This window comes from Salmo salar, chromosome 10 (assembly GCF_965601325.2).
Source record: "Salmo salar chromosome 10, fSalSal1, whole genome shotgun sequence".
NCBI classification, from domain to species: Eukaryota; Metazoa; Chordata; class Actinopteri; order Salmoniformes; family Salmonidae; genus Salmo; species Salmo salar.
Window position 1 is genome coordinate 119,582,501 of NC_138300.1, and position 11,085 is coordinate 119,593,585.

Sequence of the window (11,085 nt, forward strand, 5' to 3'; positions counted from 1 at the left end):
CACCCTCCACCCCTTTAACCAGCTCTCTGGTGGTGGACACCCTCCACCCCTTTAATCAGCTCTCTGATGGTAGACACCCTCCACCCCTTTAATCAGCTCTCTGATGGTGGACACCCTCCACCCCTTTAATCAGCTCTCTGATGGTGGACACCCTCCACCCCTTTAATCAGCTCTCTGATGGTGGACACCCTCCACCCCTTTAATCAGCTCTCTGATGGTGGACACCCTCCACCCCTTTAATCAGCTCTCTGATGGTGGACACCCTCCACCCCTTTAATCAGCTCTCTGGTGGTGGACACCCTCCACCCCTCCACCCCTTTAACCTTTGTAGGTTTTTATTTCTACAGTTTTTGACACAAACAATTTATTTTGATCTCAGTCCCCTGAAAACTCACCTGGTGCACATTGCCGCAGAGTGCAGCCTCCTCCATGACTGTGACGACAACGGCAGGGTTGCTTATGTGGTTGTTGAGCAGGCCCTGCAGGTGAAGGCTCCACTTGCCCAATGCCATGATTTTTTTTGCGGCACAATGCCCGCTCCTAGCTGGCCATCACCCCCTGGAAGTGCTGCAGGATGGTGGCCATCTGAGGAAAGGTGGGAGAACAAAATGTAGTCAGACAAACTGATGGTGGTGAGGGAGGGAGGAAAACAGATAAGACTGATCATTTTGAAACGCAGATGACCAGGATTCCTGCTTTAGAAGGTGGAAAGATGACCAGGATTCCTGCTTTAGAAAGTGGAGAGATGACCAGGATTCCTGCTTTAGAAGGTGGAAAGATGACCAGGATTCCTGCTTTGGAAGGTGGAAAGATGACCAGGATTACTGCTTTGGAAGGTGGAAAGATGACCAGGATTACTGCTTTAGAAGGTGGAGAGATGACCAGGATTCCTGCTTTAGAAGGTGGAAAGATGACCAGGATTCCTGCTTTAGAAGGTGGAGAGATGATCAGGATTCCTGCTTTAGAAGGTGGAGAGATGACCAGGATTCCTGCTTTAGAAGGTGGAGAGATGACCAGGATTCCTGCTTTAGAAGGTGGAAAGATGACCAGGATTCCTGCTTTAGAAGGTGGAGAGATGACCAGGATTCCTGCTTTAGAAGGTGGAAAGATGACCAGGATTCCTGCTTTAGAAGGTGGAGAGATGACCAGGATTCCTGCTTTAGAAGGTGGAGAGATGACCAGGATTCCTGCTTTAGAAGGTGGAAAGATGACCAGGATTCCTGCTTTAGAAGGTGGAAAGATGACCAGGATTCCTGCTTTAGAAGGTGGAAAGATGACCAGGATTCCTGCTTTAGAAGGTGGAAAGATGACCAGGATTCCTGCTTTAGAAGGTGGAAAGATGACCAGGATTCCTGCTTTAGAAGGTGGAAAGATGACCAGGATTCCTGCTTTAGAAGGTGGAAAGATGACCAGGATTCCTGATTTAGAAGGTGGAAAGATGACCAGGATTCCTGCTTTAGAAGGTGGAGAGATGATCAGGATTCCTGCTTTAGAAGGTGGAGAGATGACCAGGATTCCTGCTTTAGAAGGTGGAGAGATGACCAGGATTCCTGCTTTAGAAGGTGGAAAGATGACCAGGATTCCTGCTTTAGAAGGTGGAGAGATGACCAGGATTCCTGCTTTAGAAGGTGGAAAGATGACCAGGATTCCTGCTTTAGAAGGTGGAGAGATGACCAGGATTCCTGCTTTAGAAGGTGGAGAGATGACCAGGATTCCTGCTTTAGAAGGTGGAAAGATGACCAGGATTCCTGCTTTAGAAGGTGGAAAGATGACCAGGATTCCTGCTTTAGAAGGTGGAAAGATGACCAGGATTCCTGCTTTAGAAGGTGGAAAGATGACCAGGATTCCTGCTTTAGAAGGTGGAAAGATGACCAGGATTCCTGCTTTAGAAGGTGGAAAGATGACCAGGATTCCTGCTTTAGAAGGTGGAAAGATGACCAGGATTCCTGATTTAGAAGGTGGAAAGATGACCAGGATTCCTGCTTTAGAAGGTGGAAAGATGACCAGGATTCCTGCTTTAGAAGGTGGAAAGATGACCAGGATTCCTGCTTTAGAAGGTGGAAAGATGACCAGGATTCCTGCTTTAGAAGGTGGAAAGATGACCAGGATTCCTGCTTTAGAAGGTGGAAAGATGACCAGGATTCCTGCTTTAGAAGGTGGAAAGATGACCAGGATTCCTGATTTAGAAGGTGGAAAGATGACCAGGATTCCTGCTTTAGAAGGTGGAAAGATGACCAGGATTCCTGCTTTAGAAGGTGGAAAGATGACCAGGATTCCTGATTTAGAAGGTGGAAAGATGTCCAGGATTCCTGCTTTAGAAGGTGGAAAGATGACCAGGATTCCTGCTTTAGAAGGTGGAAAGATGACCAGGATTCCTGCTTTAGAAATTGGAAAGATGACCAGGATTCCTGCTTTAGAAGGTGGAAAGCGATGGAGTCTGGTCTAGTCTCAGCACTGGAAACTCCAGACCTCATATACCCCCTGGTTATGCATTTAGCTGCATAGTTTTGTAGAAGATTCATAGATTTAATATAAGAATACTTCAGCAGTGGTGATAAAAGACAGAGAGGAAGAGAGAGAGAGGAGAGAGAGAAAGAGAGAGAGAAAGCGAAAGAGAGAGAGAGAGAAGGAGAGAGAGAGAAAGACAGAGAGGAATAGAGAGAGAAGGAGAGAGAGAGGAAGAGAGAGAGAATGAGAGAGAGAGAGAAAGAGAGAGAGAGTGACAGAGGAGAGAGAATAAGGAAGACAGAGACGGAGAGAGAGGGAGAGACAGAAGAGAGAGAGGAGAGAGAGAAAGAGAAAGACAGAGGAAGAGAGAGAGAGATAGAGAGAGGAAAGAAAGAGAAAGAGAGTGACAGAGGAGAGAGAAAGAGGAATACAGAGATGAAGAGAGGGAGAGACAGAGGAGAGAGAGAGAGAGAGGAGAGAGAAAGAGAGGAAGAGAGAGGAGAGAAAGAGAGAGAGTGACAGAGGAGAGAGAAAGAGGAATACAGAGACGAAGAGAGAGAGAGGGAGAGACAGAGAAAGACAGAGAGGATGCGAGAGAGAGAGAAAGAGAGAGGAAGAGAGAGAAAGGAGAGAGCGAAAGACAGAGAGTAAGAGAGAGAGAAAGAGCGACAGAGGAGAGAGAAGAGGAAGGGAGAGAAGTGTACAGAGTGATAGAACCAAGTTTACATTGTGTTTGGCACTTGGTGTGCGGAGTGTGAAATCTATGGCAGTGCCCACATTGGCAGCCTTTTTGCCCAATGCCAAGTTTCCACTGAGGTACAGGGGACAGGACCTCTTCTCCACCCTTTCTCCCTCCTCCACCACCTCACTCACATTCTCACTACCTTTCTAGATTTCACTCCCCCTCCCCCCCTCCACCTCTCCATTTCACACTTTCTATCTTTCTCTTTCAACGGTTGAAACCAGACCAATTTCCTCTCCCAGTCTTTTTCAATCAAAATCTCAATACCAATATTCAATCTCAATATCCAATCCCCGATATAAATGTATTTTAATCCACAGAATTACAACCACGGGAACAACGACAACGAGACAATGAAACGCTCCCTTGACAAGACGCTGCAAAGAGAATATATAATGATATTAAATATTAAATATTACATATACAGACGAAAGACGATAAGACGAAACCAAAACTATTGATGTGAAGTGTAATCCCTCTGGTTTTTCATTCTGAGCTCATTACAAGATTTAAAAAAATGGAGAATATTTTGCGCTGAAGTTGACTAGACGAGGGACTGCAGAGATCAGACTAGACTTTGAAGTTTCTGATACTCTACCCTGTGGAACACCGTGTTTATATATGTGTTAAAATACAGAATAAAATATATCGAATAAAATACCTTAGTTTTAAACAGACACTGATATCGGTCTGTCCTCAGACACTGATATCGGTCTGTCATCAGACACTGATATCGGTCTGTCCTCAGACACTGATATCGGTCTGTCATCAGACACTGATATCGGTCTGTCATCAGACACTGATATCGGTCTGTCCTCAGACACTGATATCGGTCTGTCCTCAGACACTGATATCGGTCTGTCCTCAGACACTGATATCGGTCTGTCATCAGACACTGATATCGGTCTGTCATCAGACACTGATATCGGTCTGTCATCAGACACTGATATCGGTCTGTCCTCAGACACTGATATCGGTCTGTCCTCAGACACTGATATCGGTCTGTCCTCAGACACTGATATCGGTCTGTCATCAGACACTGATATCGGTCTGTCATCAGACACTGATATCGGTCTGTCATCAGACACTGATATCGGTCTGTCCTCAGACACTGATATCGGTCTGTCCTCAGACACTGATATCGGTCTGTCCTCAGACACTGATATCGGTCTGTCATCAGACACTGATATCGGTCTGTCCTCAGACACTGATATCGGTCTGTCCTCAGACACTGATATCGGTCTGTCATCAGACACTGATATAGGTCTGTCATCAGACACTGATATCGGTCTGTCATCAGACACTGATATCGGTCTGTCATCAGACACTGATATCGGTCTGTCATCAGACACTGATATCGGTCTGTCATCAGACACTGATATCGGTCTGTCATCAGACACTGATATAGGTTTGTGTCATCAGACACTGATATCGGTCTGTCATCAGACACTGATATCGGTCTGTCCTCAGACACTGATATCGGTCTGTCCTCAGACACTGATATAGGTCTGTCATCAGACACTGATATCGGTCTGTCCTCAGACACTGATATCGGTCTGTCATCAGACACTGATATCGGTCTGTCATCAGACACTGATATCGGTCTGTCATCAGACACTGATATCGGTCTGTCATCAGACACTGATATCGGTCTGTCATCAGACACTGATATCGGTCTGTCCTCAGACACTGATATCGGTCTGTCCTCAGACACTGATATCGGTCTGTCCTCAGACACTGATATCGGTCTGTCATCAGACACTGATATCGGTCTGTCATCAGACACTGATATAGGTCTGTCATCAGACACAAGGTGGCCAGCTGAGAGATTCAGAACATCACATACGCACGCACACACATCGACGATCAATCAAGATTTCTCAGGACCTAATCCACCACCCTGACAAATAATACATTGAGTTGGACCTTTAAATGATTAACTCACTGCTGTACATGAAAGACTTTCACTTTAAAGAGCAGTCAGCTTCTCTTAAAACAGGCTGCATCCTCTTTCTTTCTCTCTCTCTCTCTCTCTCTCTCTCTCTCTAATGTGTAGATACCTCATCCAGCAGACTCACACATCCAGAACCCAGCTTTGGAGAAAAGTCACTTTAAAGAATAACAAGAAGAAAAAAAACCAGGAGGAAGATTTGGGATTGAATTTGAAAAGTGAAGGGTACTTGGTTCACTCTTGGGGGTGAGAGTGCCGTAGGCGGAGAGAGGAGTTGAAACAGCTTCAGATGAATAATGCATTTTACGGCATGGTATTCAGCAGAGTTAGAGAAAAGTCCCATGTATAAGTTTTGAATATTTCAGATTATAGCACCAGAAAGCTGTTCACTGCAGCACCCCTTACTTTGACCATGTGTCGGTTCTAATTCCAGACCTGGGTTCAAATACTATTTGAAATATTTCTTTCTTGTTTGCTTTTAGTCTACCTGGAGTAGTAGATGGGTGGGGTTTGCAGTTTTGCGACTATTCTATTGGTTCCATTGTGCCAGGCAACCTCAATGCAACCTCAATTATTTCAAATATTATTTGAACCCAGATCTGGCCGGTTCCCCGTTCTAACTGGTAGTTTGCGTCCTTGTCTAACCGACAGACGCAATATATTGTACCTGCTACCACTCAGGATTTATATGCAAACCATAGGAAACTTCAGCAGCCCTTATTAAATATCTCTGTCTCTCTTGTTCTGTTCTCAGACCCCAGATTTATTTCCTAAGCCTCTGTCAAATAATGCAAAATAAAACCGTAGATCAGAATTTGACACACCGGGCAGAGGCAATGTAATTGGTCTGTTTGTTCAAGCTTTGCCAGGAAAAACAACAGGCCGTCCACCTTGTTGGAGCAGCAGCAGCAGCAGCACACACAAACAAACACACACTCACACACTCACACGCAAACAGTACACACACACACGCATACACACACTCACACGCATACACACACTCACACGCATATACAAACACAAAAACACAAGCACCGTGTAGGCAGCTCCAGCAACACAAACCCAGCTTTCATATGGCCACTTGGCTGAGTGGGACGGAAGCCAAGATGGCTGACTGCTCACTTTGACTTGTTCATACGTCAGTCAGCTTCCATGTTTTCCTAAACACAAGGAATGCTGTTTGAGAGTGCAGGCCGGGCCCTGACTGAAACATATCCATGGAACTAGTGGTTTTCAGGGGAAATACAGACAGTGGTCACGGAGAAAGAAGTACTGTACACCGCAGAGTTGCACCTCTATGAAAGGAACGAGCAGAGAACGAGGGCAGCTTGTTCCAAAGCCCTAATCACAAACAAACAAGCAGTGGTGAAAAATGTACCCAATTGTATTACTTGAGTATAAGTAAAGATACCTTAATAGAAAATGACTAAAGTAAAATAAACGCATCACCGGGGGCACACTGCCTGCCCTGCAGGACACCTACAGCACCCAATGTCACAGGAAGGCCAAAAAGATCATCAAGGACATCAACCACCCGAGCCACTGCCTGTTCACCCCGTTACCATCCAGAAGGCGAGGTCAGTACAGGTGCATCAAACTGGGACCGAGAGACTGAAAAACAGCTTCTATCTCAAGACTGTTAAATAGCCATCTCTGGCCGGCTATCACCTGGTTACTCAAACTGCACCTGAGAGGCTGCTGCCCTATATACGTACATAGACATGGAATCACTGGTCCATGTAGGAATTACAACCCATTTTTATACATAGCCCCCCCCCCCCCCCCCCCCCAATTTTAGGGTCTCAAAAGTTATTGGACAAACTAACATAATCCCAATTAAATTGTGAGTTGTAATATTTGGTTGCACATACTTTGCAATCAATGACTGCCTGAAGTCTAGAACCCATAGACATCACCAGATGCTGTGTTTCTTCCCTGGTGATGCTCTGCCAGGCCTTTACTGCAGCTGTCTTCATTTCCTGCTTGTTCTTGGGGTGTTTTGCCTTCAGTTTTGCCAGCAAGTGAAATGCATGCTCAATTGGATTAAGGTCAGGTGATTGACTTGGCCATTGCAGAACATTCCACTTCATTGCCTTAAGAAAGTATTGAGTTGCTTTCAACGGTACGCTTCAGGTCATTGTCCATCTGCACTGTGAAGCGCCGTCCAATGCGTTTTGAAGCATTTGGCTGAATGTGAGCAGATAATATAGCACTTAACACTTCATAATTCATCATGCTGCTTTTGTCAGCAGTCACATCATCAAGTCTAATCTGGTCTTTTTTGTTTTTGAGGCTTACCAATGATTTACATCTTGTGGTAAACCCTCTGTATTTACACTGGTGAAGTCTTCTCTTGATTGTTGACTTTGATACAGATACATCTACCTCCTTCAAGGTGTTCTTGATCTGGCCAAGTATTGTGAATGGGTTTTTCTTCACCAGGGAAATAACTCTTCTGTCATCCACCACAGTTGTTTTCTGTGGTCTTCCAGGCCTTTTTGTGTTCCGGAGCTCACCAGTGCGTTCTTTCTTTTTAAGATTGCACCAAATAGTAGATTTTGCCACACCTAATGTTTTTTCTATCTCCATGATGGGTTTGTTTTGATTTTTCATCCTAAATGATGGCTTGCTTGACTGGCAGTGACAGCTCTTTGGACTTCATACTGAGGGTTAAAAGCAACAGATTACAAATGCAAATGTCACACTTGAAATCAACTTTAGACCTTTTTTTATCTGCTTACCTGTAAATGAACTAATGAGGGAATAACACATTCCTGGCCATGGAACAGCTGAGCAGCAAATTGTCCTAATTACTTTTGGTCCTTTAATCTTCGGGCTAGGGGGCAGTATTCAGATGTTTGGATGAATGAGGTGCCCAAAGTAAACTGCCTGTTACTCAGGCCCAGAAGCTAGGTTATGCATATAATTGGTAGTATTGGATAGAAAACACTCTGTTAAAATAATGTCTGTGAGTATAACATAACTGATATGGCAGGCGAAAACCCGAGGACAATCCATACAGAAGAAAAAAAAATTCAGCTCACCCTTGATTACTATGGCTGTCAGATGGAATGTAAAAGGAAAACCTCCCAGATTGCAGTTCCTAGGGCTTCCACTAGATGTCAACAGTCTTTAGAAAGAGTTTCAGGCTTGTTGTTTGAAAAATGAGCTAGAATTTGTAGTTTTAGTAAGTGGCTCCCATTTTGGCTGTAATGTTTGTTGTGCGTTCCGGTGAGTGTGCGTACTTCATTATTTATCTCCGGTAATGGTCTCCGGTATTCTCCGTCTTAAATTAGATTGTTTATTTACATATTAGGGTACCTGAGGATTGATTAGGAGCGTTGTTTGATATGTTTGGAAGAAGTTTATTTGTAACTTACGGGATTCATTTGTATGCATTTTGAACGAGGGAAACCGGTGGATTACTGAGTCTAGCGCGCCAATGAAACTGACTTTTTTGGGAAATAAAGAAGGACTTTATCGAACAAAATGACCTTTTGTTATGTAGCTGGGACCCTTGTGATTGCAACCAGATGAAGATCTTCAAAGGTAAATTATTTATTTTATCGCGATTTCTGACTTTCGTGACACCTCTGCTTGGTTGGAAAATGTATGTAAGGCTTTTGTGTGCGGGGCGCTCTCCTCAGATAATTGCATGGTTTGCTTTCGCCGTAAAGCCTTTTTGAAATCTGACAATGCGGCTGGATTAACAAGAAGTTAAGCTTTTAAATGATGTATGATGTGTTTTCATGAATGTTTAATATTACGATTTCTGTCATTTGAATTTCTCGCTCTGCAATTTCCCCGGATGTTGTCGAGGTGAGACGCTAGAATCCCAATGATCCGTAAGAAGTTAAAAAGGGGTGTCCACATATAAAAGTAGTATAATTCCTACACCGTTCGTCCGATTTGGATGTAAATACCATCAAATTAAAGCTGAAAGACTGCACATTATTTAATTTCAACTCCAAAATGCTGTAGTAGACAGCTAAAATAATAATAACTTGGTCAATGTCCAAATATTTCTGGACCTGACTGTATATACTGTATTCTATTCTACTGTATTTTGGTCAATGCCACTCCGACATTGCTCGTCCTAATATTTATATATTTCTTGATTCCATTATTTTACTTTTAGATTTGTGTGTATTGTACTGAATTCTTAGATATTACTGCACTGTTGGAGCTAGGAATACTAGCATTTCGCTACACCCGCAATAACATCTGCTAAATATGTGTATGTGACCAATACATTTGATTTGATTTGATTTGTCTAGTGGTTGTTCAGTTTCAGCCTCGTCTAGTGGATGTTGAGTTTCAGCCTCGTCTAGTGGTTGTTGAGTTTCAGCCTCGTCTAGTGGTTGTTGAGTTTCAGCCTCGTCTAGTGGTTGTTGAGTTTCAGCCTCGTCTAGTGGTTGTTGAATTTCAGCCACGTCTAGTGGCTGTTGAGTTTCAGTCTCGTCTAATTGTTGTTGAGTTTCAGCCTTGTCTAGTGTTTGTTGAGTTTCAATCTCGTCTAATTGTTGTTGAGTTTCAGCCTCGTCTAGTGGTTGTTGAGTTTCAGCCTCGTCTAGTGGATGTTGAGTTTCAGCCTCGTCTAGTGGATGTTGAGTTTCAGCCTCGTCTAGTGGATGTTGAGTTTCAGCCTCGTCTAGTGGTTGTAGAGTTTCAGCCTCGTCTAGTGGATGTTGAGTTTCAGCCTCATCTAGTGGTTGTTGAGTTTCAGCCTCGTCTAGTGGATGTTGAGTTTCAGCCACGTCTAGTGGTTGTTGAGTTTCAGCCTCGTCTAGTGGTTGTAGAGTTTCAGCCTCGTCTAGTGGATGTTGAGTTTCAGCCTCATCTAGTGGTTGTTGAGTTTCAGCCTCGTCTAGTGGATGTTGAGTTTCAGCCTCGTCTAGTGGATGTTGAGTTTCAGCCACGTCTAGTGGTTGTTGAGTTTCAGTCTCGTCTAATTGTTGTTGAGTTTCAGCCTCGTCTAGTGTTTGTTGAGTTTCAATCTCGTCTAGTGGTTGTTGAGTTTCAGGCTCGTCTAGTGGTTGTTGAATTTCAGCCACGTCTAGTGGCTGTTGAGTTTCAGTCTCGTATAATTGTTGTTGAGTTTCAGCCTCGTCTAGTGGTTGTTGAGTTTCAGCCTCGTCTAGTGGATGTTGAGTTTCAGCCTCGTCTAGTGGTTGTAGAGTTTCAGCCTCGTCTAGTGGATGTTGAGTTTCAGCCTCATCTAGTGGTTGTTGAGTTTCAGCCTCGTCTAGTGGTTGTTGAGTTTCAGCCTCGTCTAGTGGTTGTTGAGTTTCAGCCTCGTCTAGTGGATGTTGAGTTTCAGCCTTGTCTAGTGTTTGTTGAGTTTCAATCTCGTCTAGTGGTTGTTGAGTTTCAGCCTCGTCTAGTGGCTGTTGAGTTTCAGTCTCGTCTAATTGTTGTTGAGTTTCAGCCTCGTCTAGTGGTTGTTGAGTTTCAGCCTCGTCTAGTGGATGTTGAGTTTCAGCCTCGTCTAGTGGATGTTGAGTTTCAGCCTCGTCTAGTGGATGTTGAGTTTCAGCCTCGTCTAGTGTTTGTAGAGTTTCAGCCTCGTCTAGTGGATGTTGAGTTTCAGCCTCATCTAGTGGTTGTTGAGTTTCAGCCTCGTCTAGTGGATGTTGAGTTTCAGCCACGTCTAGTGGTTGTTGAGTTTCAGTCTCGTCTAATTGTTGCTGAGTTTCAATCTCGTCTAGTGGTTGTTGAGTTTCAGGCTCGTCTAGTGGTTGTTGAATTTCAGCCACGTCTAGTGGCTGTTGAGTTTCAGTCTCGTCTAATTGTTGTTGAGTTTCAGCCTCGTCTAGTGGTTGTTGAGTTTCAGCCTCGTCTAATGGATGTTGAGTTTCAGCCTCGTCTAGTGGATGTTGAGTTTCAGCCTCGTCTAGTGGTTGTTCAGTTTCAGCCTCGTCTAGTGGTTGTTGAGTTTCAGCCT